The 16656-nt window shown below is 39.1% G+C and overlaps 1 long non-coding RNA gene across 1 annotated transcript in view; it reads left to right on the top strand.

Annotated features, from left to right (window-relative positions):
- Nucleotides 1-882: 882 nt before the first annotated feature.
- The window catches only part of LOC148776181 (uncharacterized), a 113967-nt gene continuing 98193 nt past the window's right edge, over nt 883-16656 (top strand). Inside the window, exons 1-2 of the long non-coding RNA XR_016038694.1 lie at nt 883-943; nt 9460-9495. This is a non-coding gene — a long non-coding RNA (uncharacterized LOC148776181). The remainder of the gene's footprint in view (nt 944-9459; nt 9496-16656) is intronic.

Raw genomic sequence — 16656 nt, 5'->3', positions numbered from 1 at the left:
GCTGGTGGACTCAAAAGCCATGTAAAAAGCATCTACCAGAATCTCATATTTAGTTATAATTCCAAGTTATATTGGTGACCTTATCGTTTTTAGTCTCATGTCCTGACTTTGACAGAAGTGCATTAGGAGTGGTAAACCTGACTTTTAAAAAATGGTGCTGATAAACGTTGCTGGTGCATTTATGCAGCATACTTTCTCCATCAGCGATAAACTGCTTTCCAAAAAGACAATTTTTGAGATATTTAGTTCACAAACATACTGTACAGTATGCTTGTGAATATGTTGGGAAACAGCAATGACACTTGGAAAAAATTCATTCTTGCCCCTCACATAACCATATGCATGCATATGTTTGTCTTGTCTTTATGTATGTGATTTTATACTGGCCAATTTGTTAATGTGTTCAAATCAGAGTATACAGGTTACCTGGATCTGTGTATTTGCAAGTGAGACTATCCATTTGTTTTCTCACATTTCATACATCATTTAAAAAAAAAATAGTTAATTTGATGAATTCAATCAGAAGGCAGTCAGTTCAGCATGGGGGAGAAAAATCACTGGAGCCACTTCTCCTGAACTGATTTAGACTGAATTAGCCTTCTCATACAGTTGATCTTAAAGCCTTCTCAGACTCCTCTCTCCTCGTTGTCGCGTCCCCCAGTCAGTTTGCACCCTGATCCCTCCCTCTCTCTCTTCCCTTTTGGGCCTCCCCTGTCTTCCTTCTTCCTTTCCCTTTTCTTCTTCCCTCAGTGGTGCTGAGAAAAGCCTCTCCACTTGCCCCCTGCCCTCTGTCCCCTCCCACCACACACAAAGCTTCCCCTGTCCCACTGGTGGGGAGGAAGATACAGATTCTAAGGCTAGTTTTTCTGTTTTTGAATTGCAGAGATTTGGAACTATTGCTTTGCTGAAAACATCTGACTGCCGGTCTAGAACGTGACTCCAGGTAATAATTGTGATTTTTCCACTCCTAGAGACCTCTTCTTCCCAAAGGTTCTCGGGTCTCTCTGCTCAGTATACACTTTCCGACCATCCCTGGGATTGTTTTCGAGTTCTCAACGCTGCATCCTTGTGAGGGTGTAGCATCCTTATGCGAATCAGAAGCTGGTACTTAGTCTCTATAGCTGAGAATGCGTTTGTGAGGCCGGGTCTATATACACTATGCATATATACGCACCAACAAATTAAAATTGGATCTGGGAAAACACCCTTCTCCTCAGAGCCATATCAAGCAGTGTGGAGCTGCAGAGCCAGCGGTCTTCTAAGGGATAGGGGAGGGCTGGCATAGGGACGGGGCTCTGTGGATGTTCAGGAATCCTTTTGTGTGCCTACTTTGGAAATACTTCTTCTTATCTTTCATTTAGAATGCAGGGGAAAAGGCAAAAGTGCAGGCCACATGCACGAGATTTTGAATTATGCATTAAGCTGATAATGCCCCAGAATGCAAGCTTATGTCAATAAATAGCTAGGCTGGTGGGAGGAAGGAGGTCACTTCACCTGTGCTGAGGGTACCACACAGGGAGAGCTCTACAGGAGGCCTGGGCAAAGGGTGAAAGGAAGTTCACGTGCTTTTAGCTTGCTCCGATGAAGAAGCAAGAAGAGTAAGTTAATATTGAAATTATTGTTTAATGCTTATTTACTTTTAAATTGGTTTAGCCAGGATAACAAGACTGTTTCCAGTGTGGGCCCTATGTGTGCATGTATGCATTTGTGGCAGGGTTAGTCCTTCTGTGGAATCTTACATAAAGAGATTCTGTCTAGGGGAGAAATTCATTTGGATGCTTTAATGGGACCTATAAACTCTTTAAAAAGGCAAGATTTTTCTAGATGAAATTTGGCAAAATACATAATAAAACACTCAGGGTTTTGTTTCAGCGGATATCCCTTCCTGATTAATATGTAGCCAGAAAGCAAAAGTTAAGCTAGTGGAAGAAGCAGAAGGATTAAAAGAATGCTATAAATTACTCTCTGACCCATGATGCAGCACTTCCCAATGCTGGTGGAGATGAATTCATTCATCTTTGCATTGCTCCTTGTGCTTTAGTAAAATGCATCCACAGATATGACCATTTTCTACTATGAGAAATTAGTATATGTGGTCAATGTACACAGACACACACGCGATTATCTAAAAAATATTTAGCTTTATCTCCCAAGTGTCTGGGAGCAGGGACTTTAGGATATGAACAACTGAACCTTTGCATTTTTCCTCACCAAAAAAGAGAGAAGAAATTACATGTGAATTTCATCATGTTCCTACTTTTAAACAGTAATTTGCAGCCCTGAGTTCTGCTAATCAGAAGCTGGTGCTTAGTCTCTGTAGCTGTGAATGCGTTTGTGAGGCTGGTTCTATATGCACACATGCATATATACACACACCAACAAATTAAAAACGGATCTGGGAAAACACCCTTCTCCTCAGAGAGTCATATCAAGCAGTGTTTAAATTAAATAATTTGCAGAGTGTGGGGAATAAAGCTTTTGTAGCAGTATCTGGAGATTATCTTCCCTTGGGAAATTCTTGCCATTTAGTCCAATCTGGTGCATGCCAATGAGACGCACAGGCTGCATACACACAGTGGTAGATAGACTTTATTTTCCATCTAAATTATATTCATTTCTTTGAGTTATCTGCCATTTTGTGTTCCTGTTGAAAAAAAAAAAAAAAAAAGGGAGACAAACCTCTTGTGAAAGGTTGAGGTCATTAAGATCCAAACAAAAGCGAAGAAAGGTTATTAGTAAGCAGCAATGAGGGGAGGCTGACTTCTGGAGTAAAGCCAGTTTTCCCACAGCTCCTAGGGGAACATGGCTGTGATCCAGAGGAGAACGTTCCAGCACAGGTCAGTGTTTGATTTTGCTCCCAGCACCATTGACTGATGGCAAAAGAGGAGACATTGCTGTGATGAGGTAATGTGAGTGGGGAAACCACAAGTAGAAGAAATGAGTTGATTTCTTGTTACTTATCCTGTTCAACCAATATGTAATCTGAACTGGATGCTAAGGAGAAGTTCACCATTTAGAACCTCGTACTGTGTCTCTAGTTAACTCATTTCTCTATGGTTAGATATTTATAGCCTAATCAGCACACCTATCCAACCTATGGAGAAGTAAAACAAAGGATGATGAAGGAAATCTTAACAGAAGGGGAGAGAGAGAGAGAGAGAGGCAGAAAGGGAGAAAAATATCTGCCTATCTATGTATCTATGTCCGGGGAATTTAAAAAATCCTGGTTATGAAAATTAAAGTATTTTCAAGTGAAAATAGTTATTTTCCCCAGGCTTAAGATTGTTTTGTATCCTTCAGATTTTCACTTTACTCCTTTAAATTCTTGCAACTTATTAGTAGCCTCTGTAGAAGCCATGAGTTAAATTCGCAGTGAATCCTACATTCTGGTCCACTCTGTTTCTTTGACAAAAATACTGGTGTTAGTTTTCTAGGGCTGCCGTAACAAAATACCACACAAACTGGGTGGTTTCAACAGTGAAGATTTATTTTCTCACCAGCTTTGGAGGCTGGAGATCTGAGATCAAGGAGTCGGCAGACTTGTTTTCTTCTGAGGCCTCCCTCCTTGGCTTGCAGACAGCCGTCTTCTCCCTGGGTCCTCATGTGATTGTCCCTCTGATTGTGCATGTGTGTGTTATCATTTTGTGTCTAAATTTCATTTTCTTAAAAGGACACCAGACATACTGGATTAGTACTCAGTCCTGTCCAACTGGACGACAGGATGACTCTAGACTTGGACTATATCCTGCCAGTCTGCTCTGTCCTTGGCTTTTCCAGGCAAGAATACTGGAGTGGGTTGTCATTTCCTACTCCAAGGGATCTTCCTGACCCAGAGACCGAACCTATGTCTCCTGCATCTACTGCATTGGCAGGCAGATTCTTTACCACTGCGCTACCTGGGCTTCTTCTATTGGATCAGTGCCCACCTTAAAGTATTCATTTTAGCTTAATCACTCTTTTAAAGACCTTGTTTCCAAATATGAGTATATTCTGAAAACTTTAGGACTTAGATGTATTAATTTGGGACCACTCTGTTCAGTGTATGACAACTAGACTCCCAGAACATTTGATATTTAAATGATCATTTTTTTCATTTATTTCTGTGAGCTTATTTAGAGATTAGTTTCCCCAACCTTCATTGTCTTATGCATTTTTATTATAACTGATTGAAAGTAATTTATTACAACTAACATAATGGACTGTATTTTGTTGTTTTAAGAAGTGAGGGCTGGAGAGAGAGAAAAGCTTATTTAAGAAAACAAATCTTGCTTGAGTTTTTTAAAAAAGGGAAGTCCTCTCTTTTCCATGCTAGAACAGCATCAGGGCAGACCTGGAGGTTAAGAGGGCAGGTTTTTGAGTCTGCTGCACTATGTACTAACTGTGACATTCATTCTGGTACTTAGCCACCCTGTGCCTCCCACTTATTTCTCCTCTGTATGTTGTGGATAATAAATAGAACTGTCTTAAAGGATGGGAGGATAACTGAGATAATGCATGCAAAGTGCTTAGCATGTCGCCTGTCTCAGCGTAACTATAGTTATGAACTGAATAGTTTTGTCTTTCCCAAATTCATATGTTGAGACCCTAATCCCCAATATGATGGTGTTAAGAGGTGGAGACTTTGGGAGGTAGTTAGGTTTAGATTAGATCATGAGTTGAACCTTTATGATAGGATTAGTGCCCTTAAGAGAACAGAGATTTCTCTCTCAAAGAGAGTCACAGAGGAAAGACCGTATGAAGACATAAGCTAGAAAGTGGTTCTTTACTATCCAGGAACTGGGTCCTCACTAGATAATGAATCTGCCAGGACTTTGGTCTCCAACTTCTAGCCTCCAGAACTATGAGAAATAAATTTCTGTTTATTAATCCACCCAGTCTATAACGGAGAAGGCAATGGCAACCCACTCCAGTAGTCTTGCCTGGAAAATCCCATGGACGGAGGAGCCTGGTGGGCTGCAGTCCAGGGGGTTGCTAAGAGTCGGACTCAACTGAGTGACTTCATTTTCACTTTTCATTTTCATACATTGGAGAAGGAAATGGCAACCCACTCCAATGTTCTTGCCTGGAGAATCTCAGGGATGGCGGAGCCTGGTGGGCTGCCGTCTATGGGGTCGCACGGAGTTGGACATGACTGAAGCGATTTAGCAGCAGCAGCAAGAGACTAAAACTGTTCAATAAATATTTATCTAGTAAAGAATCTGCCTGCAATGCAAGAGACCTGGGTTCGATCCCTGGGTTGGGACGATCCCCTGGAGAAGGGAATGGCTACCCATTCCAGTATTCTGGCCTGGAGAATTCCATGGACTGTATATTCCATGTGGTTGCAAAGAGTCAGACATGACTAAGCAACTTTCACTAATAAGATTATTTATATATAAATATTTAATATTCTATATCTGATAATCATAATAACCACAGATACTTATAAAATGCTACACTGAGCACTGTTACTGGACAAATTTAATACCTTTCTTGAATCTTCTCAGATTACACACTTTGATCCTGCTTTTAGAGGTGGAACTAGGAGCAATTCTTTGTAACAATTTTTAAGTGGACTTTGATAGAGAGTTGGACTCAAAAAGTGTGGATAAAGCATGAGCAGGCTTTAATGTCACCTTTTGTGCTCCGAAAGATCCTTGGCAGAAAAGGAGAGTAATGAATCAGAAGGACAATGGAAAAAGGGGACTGGCTCTTCCAACAGCATGAGGCTTCTCAGGATCCTGGCCTTTTTTCCCCTGGAGAGACTCTGCATGTGCAACATGAGTGACACAGACCAGGGGTATGTCCTCTGGTCTCTCCGAGGGACAAGCCACCAGACCCTCCATCTGTCTATTGGAGATAGTGGCTCAGCCTCCCTATGCAAGAGTTCTGGACACGTCAAGGGCCACCAGACATTCATGACTAGGCTGTGTGACAGACGTTACCCACAAGTCTTTTATAAATACATAGTTACATGCCAGACATGTTCTTTGATTCTGCAAAGTATGGCCAGCAGCACTCGAAATTTTATACTGCAATCCATATGCATCAGCCAGCACTTGGCTCTTACAGCCCTCGGGACTCAACTACTTTAGAAATTGCATGTTGACCAACAAAATCAAAGTACCTGTCATTTCAAATTGGCATTTCCTTAAGAAACTCTTGACTCCATGAAGGAAATTGTCCTATGAAAACACTGATCATACACAGCCCTTAGTTTTGAGGGAAATTTGGGAAGTAGAATGACACTTTGAATTGAATACAAAAACCAGGTGTTTGAGCTGTGTTAAAGTAATAATGCTAATAAAACTAACAGCTGATGTTGATTGAGCATTTTCTCTGTGTGCGACACCATGCTAGGCTCTTGCCTTTCTTGTCATTTAATTTTCCCACAATTCTTGAGATGTTTTATTATCTAAAGTTTACAGATAAATAATGCAGTGAAAAGGATTGCCAGGATGCAAACCATGACTCCATTGAAATCTATGGCAGTGGTTGCTGTATTTGGATGGTATGAAAAATCATGGGGGAGTTTTTTTTTTTTTTAATAAAAGGCTATTTTCAGATTGTACATAAAAATAAATTCCATAGATATTCAAAATCTAAACTTTAGAAATCATAAAAATATGAGATAATTTTTTATATTTCAGTTCAGTTCAGTTCCGTTCAGTCGCTCAGTCGTGTCCAACTCTTTGCTACCCCATCAGTTGGGAAAGAATATTCTAAGGAATAAAAAAGCCTTTGTGTATTTACATTATACAAAATTGAAAGTTAGCTTTTTAGAAAGTCATAAGAAAAAGATAAATCTCACAGTATAAAAGTACATATAGGATATAAACAGGCAATTCTTAGAAGAAATGAGCATGGCTAATAAACATGTGGGGCTTCCCTGGTGGCTCAGAGGTTAAAGCGTCTGCCTCCAATGCGGGAGACCCAGGTTCGATCCCTGGGTCGGGAAGATCCCCTGGAGAAGGAAACGGTAACCCACTCCAGTATTCTTGCCTGGAGAATCCCATGGACGGAGAAGCCTGGTAGGCTACAGTCCACGGGGTCGCATAGAGTCGGACACGACTGAGCGACGGAACGGAACGGAACGGAACGGAATAAACATGTGAAATGAAGCTGAGAATGAAAATTAAAAGTGAGATATCATTTTAAACACAATATATTGGTAAAATATTAAGTTATGAAAAATATTTAGCATCAGTGAGTTGTGAGAAATGGGCCCTCTTGTAATTTCTGTGGATGAGAGTAGAAAATGATATAGTTTTTTGGAAGGACAAATTTTCAGGATCCATGAAAATTTTAAGTTCACATACCTTTGATACAGAAATTCCATTTCTAATCTATAGTGCAAAACAACTTGATGTAAATGAAAATACATATTTATATGTGTATGTGCTTAGTCACTCAGTTGTGTCTGACTCTTTGTGACCCCATGGACTGTAGCTCGCCAGGCTCCTCTGTCCATGGGGATTCTCCAGGCAAGAATACTGGAGTGGGATGGATGCCAAGCCCTCCTCCAGGGGATCTTCCCAGCCTAGGGATCAAATCCAGGTCTCCCACAGTGCAGGCGGATTCTTTATCATTTTGGTAAAACTAATAAGTTAGGAGCAATAGTAGAAGTACAGTAAAGGCTACAATAATTATGATAATTTATACTATGATATACTATATAGCTATTACAAACAATAAGAAAAATAGATTTGGATAAATCTAGATAGCCTTTTGAGAAACCTGTATGCAGGTCAGGAAGCAACAGTCAGAACTGTACATGGAACAACAGACTGGTTCCAAATAGGAAAAGGAGTACATCAAGGTTGTATATTGTCACCTTGCTTATTTAACTTATATGCAGAGTACATCATGAGGAACACTGGGCTAGAAGAAGCACAAGTTGGAATCAAGATTGCCGGGAGAAATATCGATAACCTCAGATATGCAGATGACACTACCCTTATGGCAGAAAGTGAAGAGGAACTCAAAAGCCTCTTGATGAAAGTGAAAGAGGAGAGTGAAAAGGTTGGCTTGAAACTCAACATTCAGAAAACAAAGATCATGGCATCTGGTCCCATCACTTCATGGGAAATAGATGGAAAAACAGTGGAAACAGTGTCAGACTTTATTTTTTTGGGCTCCAAAATCACTGCAGATGCTGATTTCAGCCATGAAATTAAAAGATGCTTACTCCTTGGAAGGAAAGTCATGACCAACCTAGATAGCATATTAAAAAACAGAGACATTACTTTGCCAACCAAGGTCCGTCTAGTCAAGGCTATGGTTTTTCCCGTGGTCATGTATGGATGTGAGAGTTGGACTGTGAAGAAAGCTGATCGCCGAAGAATTGATGCTTTTGAACTGTGGTGCTGGAGAAGACTCTTGAGAGTCCCTTGGACTGCGAGGAGATCCAACCAGTCCATTCTAAAGGAGATCAATCCTGGGTGTTCATTGGAAGGACTGATGCTGAAGCTGAAACTCCAATACTTTGGCCACCTCATGCGACGAGTTGACTCACTGGAAAAGACTCTGATACTGGGAAAGGTTGGGGGCGGGAGGAGAAATGGACGACAGAGAATGAGATGGCTGGATGGCATCACCAACTCTGTGGACATGAGTTTGAGTGAACTCTGGGAGTTGGTGATGGACAGGGAGGCCTGGCGTGCTGTGATTCATGTCGCAAAGAGTCGGACACGACTGAGCGACTGAACTGAACTGAACTGATGAAACAATTCCCTCTTAAAAAAAACAAAAACCTTAAAGGCTGGCTGAGTGATGACTCCACATTGGGCAAATGACAAGAAAACCACATGAAAGGGTGGGAGAGGCCGGGACACAATCTCACTGTAAATGATGTGGTAAAGACTAAAATAAAGATTGTAAAGACACATCTGTATTTAACAATAACTCTGTGAGAACAGATACTGAAGGATAGCAGGAACATTCCTTCATATTTTTATTTGCATTGATACATCATGTACTGATTTTTAGCTATAAACATAGGTTTTTTAATTTATATTTTTGTAAAGTGACCCCCTAAAGTTATTGAAAATATTATTGACTTGAAAAATTCTACATTCATAGATGAAAAGATAGACATGAATAGAAAGATGGGTCACAGAAATGGTGGCTTTACAGATGATAGGTTTTCTTTAAGCTTTTTCATACTTTGCTTTCCATATGTTCTGTAGTGAGTACATTATGCTCCACCCAAAGTGTATTGAATAAAAATCTCAAAGATTGGGACCCAGAGATGTGCACTTTACAAAGCTCCTGAGATAAACCTGGTAGTCAACTCCATTTGAGAATAACCCACAAAGGTTACGTATCTCTAGACAGTTTCAAGGAAACATGGACCTTAGAATTTAAATGTGCTCAGAAAGACTGATTTCACTTAGATTTTGCTTCCAAGTAAATTCTGGAGAACATAATTGTTTCCTTTACATTTCATGAATACTGATTCAGTTGCTTTTTCACTTCCAGATTCTCCATCTACCGTGTGGTGATGCTATTGCTTTGGTGAGTTTTCCACACTTGCTGAATATCCTATACCTCATGCTGCTATTTATATTAACTACATATGTTTGCTGCTCTAATTCTAAACTCAACGCTTCTGACTATGTGTTTCATTGCTTACAGAATAACCAGTTAGAAAACCCGTGACTCGTTCTCCACCTCTTTTCTCTTACCCCTTCTTATTTTCTTTTTTGTTTGAAATATGTCACTTTCTCTTAGAAAAGAGACAAGATTACTTTTCGTATATGAGCGCCCTCTTTTCCTTTATCTCTCATTGGAAAGGAAGAGCCAGATGTGTGTCTTTTTCAAAGAATGTTGAATTAATCTACATAACTTACAATCATGTCTGCCTGCCCTCATGTCTTTCTGACATGCCAGTGTGCACACCAAATGTTTGTCCACTTAGCAATGAGACACTTATTTTTGTAATCCCAGATCTATTGAAGTTTGCTTAAGGATGCAGTTTCGTCCTGTCTCAACTATGGCTTAGGATCAATTTTCCCTTGTGTGCTCACTAGTTCCATTGCCTTTTTCCTTTGTGTATTTCTTATCTTGGAGGTCAAATGATGACTGGACTGTTATATCCTCCAATGGCTACTACAGGAGTACTCTTTGGAGAAAAAATAAAGTATAACTTTGTGGCTTGTCTGTATCTATCTTGAGATAGTTTTTCACATTCCAAATTTCGGAAGCTCGTGAAGCTGAAGTTCCTAACCTCTTGCTTACAACATGTACCCCTGGCTAAGTTTCTCTTGCTATAAGAATAGCTACAAGAATGAGAATTATCATAAAGGAGAAGAAAGCGATTCAATAATTAGGATTCATCTACAACTTGAGCATTTTATTAATTACACACTGTAATCACATGGCTAGTCACAAAACCAATCGTGCAAGTCTGTATTTAGAGATTTGTAGACAGAAGACTTAACGTAAACATAGAAATGTTAAGCCTACTCAACTGTAACCTGCAAAGAAGATAACAAGAAGGATTCTGTTCTCTGTATGATTTGTGAACAATGCTAAGTAAATATTCATCATTAATATATAATAACTGTTGCTTTTGGCAGTTCACTTTTCATTTAATTTGATAATGTGTCCAGTAAATGAAGTAGTACAGGCTACAGTGTTTTACCAACACAATTGCATATTTTCAATCATTGTTAAATGAAGGCAGCTCAAGGCAAAGCTTTAACCCCCACTAGTTTTGTGTGTGATAAAAAGAGAAGGCGCTATCAATCTTTATTGTCTGTCTCGCTTACTGTAATTGCATTCAATAGTCCACTGATTCTGTTGTCTGTGCTAATGTCAGGAACAGAGGAGAGCCAGATGCTCAGACTTGATCATATGCATCCAGTGGCCACTTTGATAAGTTGGCAGCAAGTCGCTGGGTTTGATGATAAATTGTTAACGCTATAGATTATGAACAGCTGAACACTGCAAGTGTACATGGAGGAAACTTCTTACCTTGTTTTAAATCTGGCACCATGATGCTAGCTAAAGGGCATGTCATGTATTATTCAAATGCATCTTGCACTGGAAATGTGCCAATGACTCATTGTATCCCTATGAATAGTAAAAACAACAACAACAACAACAAAAATCCTCAGTGATTTGAACATGACATTAATGGTCCCAGGATTATGAAAAGCATTTTGAAATGCTGTTTAATAGTTTTGATTATCTAATTCAACAAGAAGAAAGCTTCTGAGTTTTATTCATGTTTAATCCATATTAAATCATGCTCTTCCTGGTCATTTCTGTTATATTAGCCGATAATGAGGATGTTTTCTAAAAACAAACTGGTTTTTCATTAGTTAAAACCCATGGCAGTTTGCTTGTGAAGGGACCTAAATTGGAGCTGGGGGCAAGCAGTGTGTTGAAATTTTTGCCAAGATTCTGTTTCACAGAGATGCTGCTACCTCTGAAAAATGTGATATAGGCCATTTATACAGAATATATAATAGATCTTGTTTCTCTTGAGCCCATATGACAGATATAAAAGTTCAGGTCATGGTTCTTAAGTCATTGGATACCTATTAAAGTTTTAAAAAGCTGAGATGACTGGGAACCATACAAAAGTATTATACTGGAGAATGCTGAGGTGTTTACCACATTTTAATGAAAACTTCTAAGTACAACCAGATGAAGACTATTTCTTTATCTTTGGAGGAGTTGCTCTTGAAGTCTCTGATCTTATATGGTTCATTTTTCCCTAAAATAAACACATGTAAGAAATGCTGTTGGATTTAAGGATGGGGACCAAAAAGGTCTCTCGGCTAATTGGTATGTTTCCTTTTATTAGATACTGGAAATTTTGTAATCTAAGGTGTCTTCCTTTTTGCTCCTGCTGCCAGTAAACTAAACAATTCAATTATAGTCACCCTTTTAGCTGAGTTTTCAGCCATGATGATATGTGACTATCTCCTTAATTTTTTCTTGGTACTTTTACCTTGGTTTTCACATCTGTCTCTAATAGCAGGATGAGTATGGATAGAAGAGAAAAGAAAGGAGGGAACATACTTTAATAAGAGGTTTAAAGGAGTCCAGAGGTATTTAACTGTGTCACCAGTATAAGGACCGAAGTTTCTAGGAATGACCAGTGTGGAATTCTAGCTGATACTGGGAAAGTCACTTCTACCTGTCTTATGGTCAGAATTCCTCATCTTTAAAAAATAAACATGGATATAATAAAAGTGTTTAATTCACAAGATCTGGTGAGGGTTAAATTAACATAAAGCAAGCATTTGATTAATAGCAACTATTGTGGTGATAATCTTTATGTGAACTCTAGAAGGTAAATATAGTCCTTTGCTGTTCAGTTACTAAGCCATGTCTGACTCTTTGCAACCCCATGGATTGCAGCACACCAGGCTTCCCTGCCCTCCACTGTCTCCCAGAGTTTGCTCAAATTCATATACACTGAGTCAGTGATGCTATCTAATATAACCCAAATAGAGTTTATTTTTGATGGCATCTGAAATTGAGTTCAAGCCTTAAGGTAATCTTCCCCATGATTTGGTATACTACATATTAAATCCTGCCTTAAGCAAGCTAATGTATGAGAATTTTGGTTTACTCATTTGATTAAAAAATGTATTCTTCATTCAGAAAAGATGTTTATCTTTGTAAAATTATTTTAATGTTCTTTGAGGGATCAGGCTTTTCTGTGAGAATAAGTTATTTAAATTTATACAAGTTGCAAGAACATATTATTAGTCTAAAGTAAGATACTGCTCCCCTTAGCTCATCACTTGAGAAAGAGTTCCACCCACATGAACCCTCTCTTTCCTTGTGTGTCTCTAGAATTATCACTCATCTTTGGCTGATCGCTCCTCTCAATTTGCTCCAGTCACTGGGACTACTACTTCCTGGGTTTCCCTCCTTCAGCTCTCCCCTGCTGAGTTCTGTTTGTCAGCATGCCCAGGATCATGGTCTTCCAGCTCCCTGATTGTTCTACCTACACTCCCTTGTGGATTCGTCCAGTCCAGAGGCCCTAGAGTCCATTCTAGACACTGATGGCTCCTGACTTCTCATCTTCATTGTGGCTCCTTTCCTGGCCCTTCTGCTTACTTATCCAACTACCTATTTGACATCTTACCTTCCATGTAAGTTCAGTTCAGTTCAGTCACTCACTTGTGTCCAATTCTTTGTGACTCCGTGGACTGCAGCACGCCAGGCTTCCCTGTCCATCACCAGCTCCCAGAGCTTACTCAAACTCATGTCCGTTGAGTCAGTGATGCCATCCAACCATCTCATCCTCTGTCATCCCCTTCTCCTCCCACCTTCAGTCTTTCCCAGCATCAGGGTCTTTTCCAGTGAGTCAGTTCTTCGCATCAGGTAGTCAAATGATTGGTGTTTCAGCTTCAGTATCAGTCCTTCCAATGAATATTCAGGACTGATTTTCTTTAGGATGGACTGGTTGGATCTCCTTGCAGTCCAAGGGACTCTCAAGAGTCTTCTCCAGCACCACAGTTCAAAAGCATCAATTCTTCGGTGCTCAGCTTTCTTCACAGTCCAACTCTCACATCCATACATGACTACTGGAAAAACCATAGCTTTGACTAGATGGACCTTTGTTGGTAAAGTAATGTCTCTGCTTTTTAATATGCTTTCTAGGTTGGTCACAGCTTTTCTTCCAAAGGAGCAAATGTCTTTCAATTTCACGGCTTGTTTAATTTCCATGTAAACAAGCATCCAAATCCTAGCTTGATTTTTTTTTCCCCCTGAGGCCATCTTGTTCTCCAGGCCTTCCTATTTCAGTAAATATCACCACCAAGTGAAATTGCCTAAGCCAAAATTTAATTATCATCCTTGCTTCCTCTCTTTCTTCACCCATCACAGTCAAAGAGGAAGTCCTGTTGGGTATGTCTCTCGAACATACCTGATTCCTTCCCCACCTTAGCCCCTAAGCCTCAATAAGCTGCCACCCTCACTTATCCCACTGCAGAAACCCTCTGGTCTCTCTGCTTCCGTTTTTTCCTCCACTGATTGTCATTATCTGATTACTTTATTCTTTATTTGCTGATTTTCTGTATTCCACTGGCAACATGTAAACTTCATGAGAACACAAATATTTTTATCTCATTTACCCTTGAGCATTGTGTTCAGCATGGTGGTTCAGACTGTAGGCTCTGGGATCAGATTCACTGGGTTTGGATCCTGCCACTGATGCCCACTGCTCTGGGATTTCACAATTGCTTCATCCTGTGTGGCTCAGTTTTTCCAAGTGATAATGGAGACTGTGTTAATGTCAGCTCAGACTATCTTGTGGGCAATAAAGGATACCATACGTGTGAAATATTTATGACAGACCTGGCACTCAATTTTCCTACTGAGAATAATACTTCTATACTGTTGATACATAATAAGTATGTGAATAACATAGGAAAATATACACACTGATATTCTAACATTTAATTGATTAATATTTTGAATATTGTCTCCTTTACTATTAATTTATGAAAAGATCATATAACAATATTTTTGACCTCAGAGAGTATTTAAAATATTTGTAATGTTTAACCCAACAACCTATGATTAACAATTATGTTGTCATTTAAATTTCTCAAGTTGATATACTGAATCTTGATACATTAATCAATAATTTGGGGAAATAATCTTCAGGTCAGCTTCATGATAAATGATGAAATCACTTGGCTGTTTTGATTATTAGAATTTTGAAGATTGATAACTACTTTCTCATCATATGTGTTACTTGTTTGTGAAAACTAGAAAATATAGTTGAAGAAAATGAAAAAAAATAGTTTATAATTCCTTATTTTTTATATCTACTTGTACTTCCAGATTTCTCTCTATACTATCATTGTATTATGTTTGATGCTAGCTGTTGGAAAAGGAAATGGCAGCCCACTCCAGTGTTGCTGCCTGGAGAATCCCAGGGATGGGGGAGCCTGGTGGGCTGCCGTCTATGGGGTCACAAAGAGTCGGACATGACTGAAGTGACTTAGCAGGAGCATCAGCAACTGTTGGAAAAGAATTAATCTGAGGAGTAATCCTAGCGGAATCACTTGTATTGCTATTATAACTGCATTGCTTTTTTGAAATTGATTTTATTACTGTTTGCTGTATGTACATAGAAAAATTAATTTTTAGACTATATCCTAAGACCTTGTTAAACTTACTTAGTAGCTGTATTATAGAATTTTCTATGTGTACAATTATGTTATCTAGATAATGACCATTTTACCTAGCTCATTCAATTTTATGCTTTTTATTTCTTTATCTTGTCTTATTACACTATATAGATCCTCAAGTAAAATGCAGTAGTAAGATGAGAAACCTTTGTCTTTTGTTCCAGTCTTAGAAAGTGTTCAGTACTTCTTATGAAATGTGATCCTAGTTGTGAGTTTTTAGCTGTTACCCAGTCTCAGATTGAGATAGTTCGCTTTTCTCCATAGTTCCCTGAGAGTTTTTGTTGTGAACAGATGTTATGTTTTGCCAGTTTTTTTCTCCCTACATATTGGATGATGGTATGTTTTTTCTTTCTTGTTCTGTTAATATGATGAATTTTATTGACTTATTTTCAAACTTAAAACTAGCCTTCAGTGTGTTACTTACGTGCTGCTGCTGCTGCTAAGTCGCTTCAGTCGTGTCCAACTCTGTGCAACCCCATAGATGGCAGCCCACCAGGCTCTCCCGTCCCTGGGATTCTCCAGGCAAGAAGTTACTTATGTGCATGTGTGCTTAATCATGTCCAGATCTTTGTGGCCCCATTCTCTGTAGCTGGCCAGGCTCTTCTGTCCATGGGATTTTCCAGGCAAGAACACTGGAGTGGGTTTCCATTTCCTTCTCCAAGGATTTTTCTGACCCAAGGATTAAACTCATGTCTCTTGCATCTCCTGCCTTGACAGGCAGATTCTACCATTGCACCACCTTATGAGATATTATCATACACACTTGATTATGATGTTTCTTTTTAATATATTTGTTGGATTCAGTTTGCTAATGTGTTGTAATAGATTCTTGTGTATTTATTCATGATAAGTATCAGTCTGGAGTGTTTTGGTTTTTTGTTTTTTTCCTGAGAATATCCTTATCAGGTTTTGATATAAGAATTCTGTTGGTTCGTAAAATGAGTTAGAATATCTCTTCTCTTATTTATAAAAAGAACTTGTATAAGATACTTGTAATTTCTTATAAAAATATTTGGCACTATGCACCATTTAAATCAGCTGGGTTTGGAGTCCTCTTTGTTGGAAAGGTTTCAGTAAAAATATTAATTTATTTAGTTACTATGGGGCTATGCAGATTTTATTTCGTTAGTGTCACTTTTGGCATTGTATTTTATAAGAAATTTAACCAATTTTATATAAATTCTTAAATTTATAAGCATATATTCATACATAATATTTCCTTATATTCAGTTCAGTTCAGTCGCTCAGTTGTGTCTGACTCTTTGCGAACCCATGGACTGCAGCATGCCATGTCTCCCTGTCCATCACCAACTCTCAGAGTTCACTCAAACTCATGTCCATCGAGACGGTGATGCCATCCAACCATCTCGTTCTCTGTCATCCCCTTCTCCTCCCACCTTCAATCTTTCCCAGCACAAGGGTCTCTTCAAACGAGTCAGCTCTTCGCATGAGGTGACCAAAGTATTGGAGTTTCAGCTTTAGCATCTGTCCTTCCAATGAACACTCAGGA

The sequence above is a fragment of the Moschus berezovskii genome, chromosome 11 (genome assembly GCF_049115385.1).
Source record: "Moschus berezovskii isolate FMDL1 chromosome 11, NW_MosBer_1.0, whole genome shotgun sequence".
Taxonomy (NCBI): Eukaryota; Metazoa; Chordata; class Mammalia; order Artiodactyla; family Moschidae; genus Moschus; species Moschus berezovskii.
Note: the sequence above shows the minus strand (reverse complement) of the source record. Positions and strands in the feature narration are given on the sequence as shown.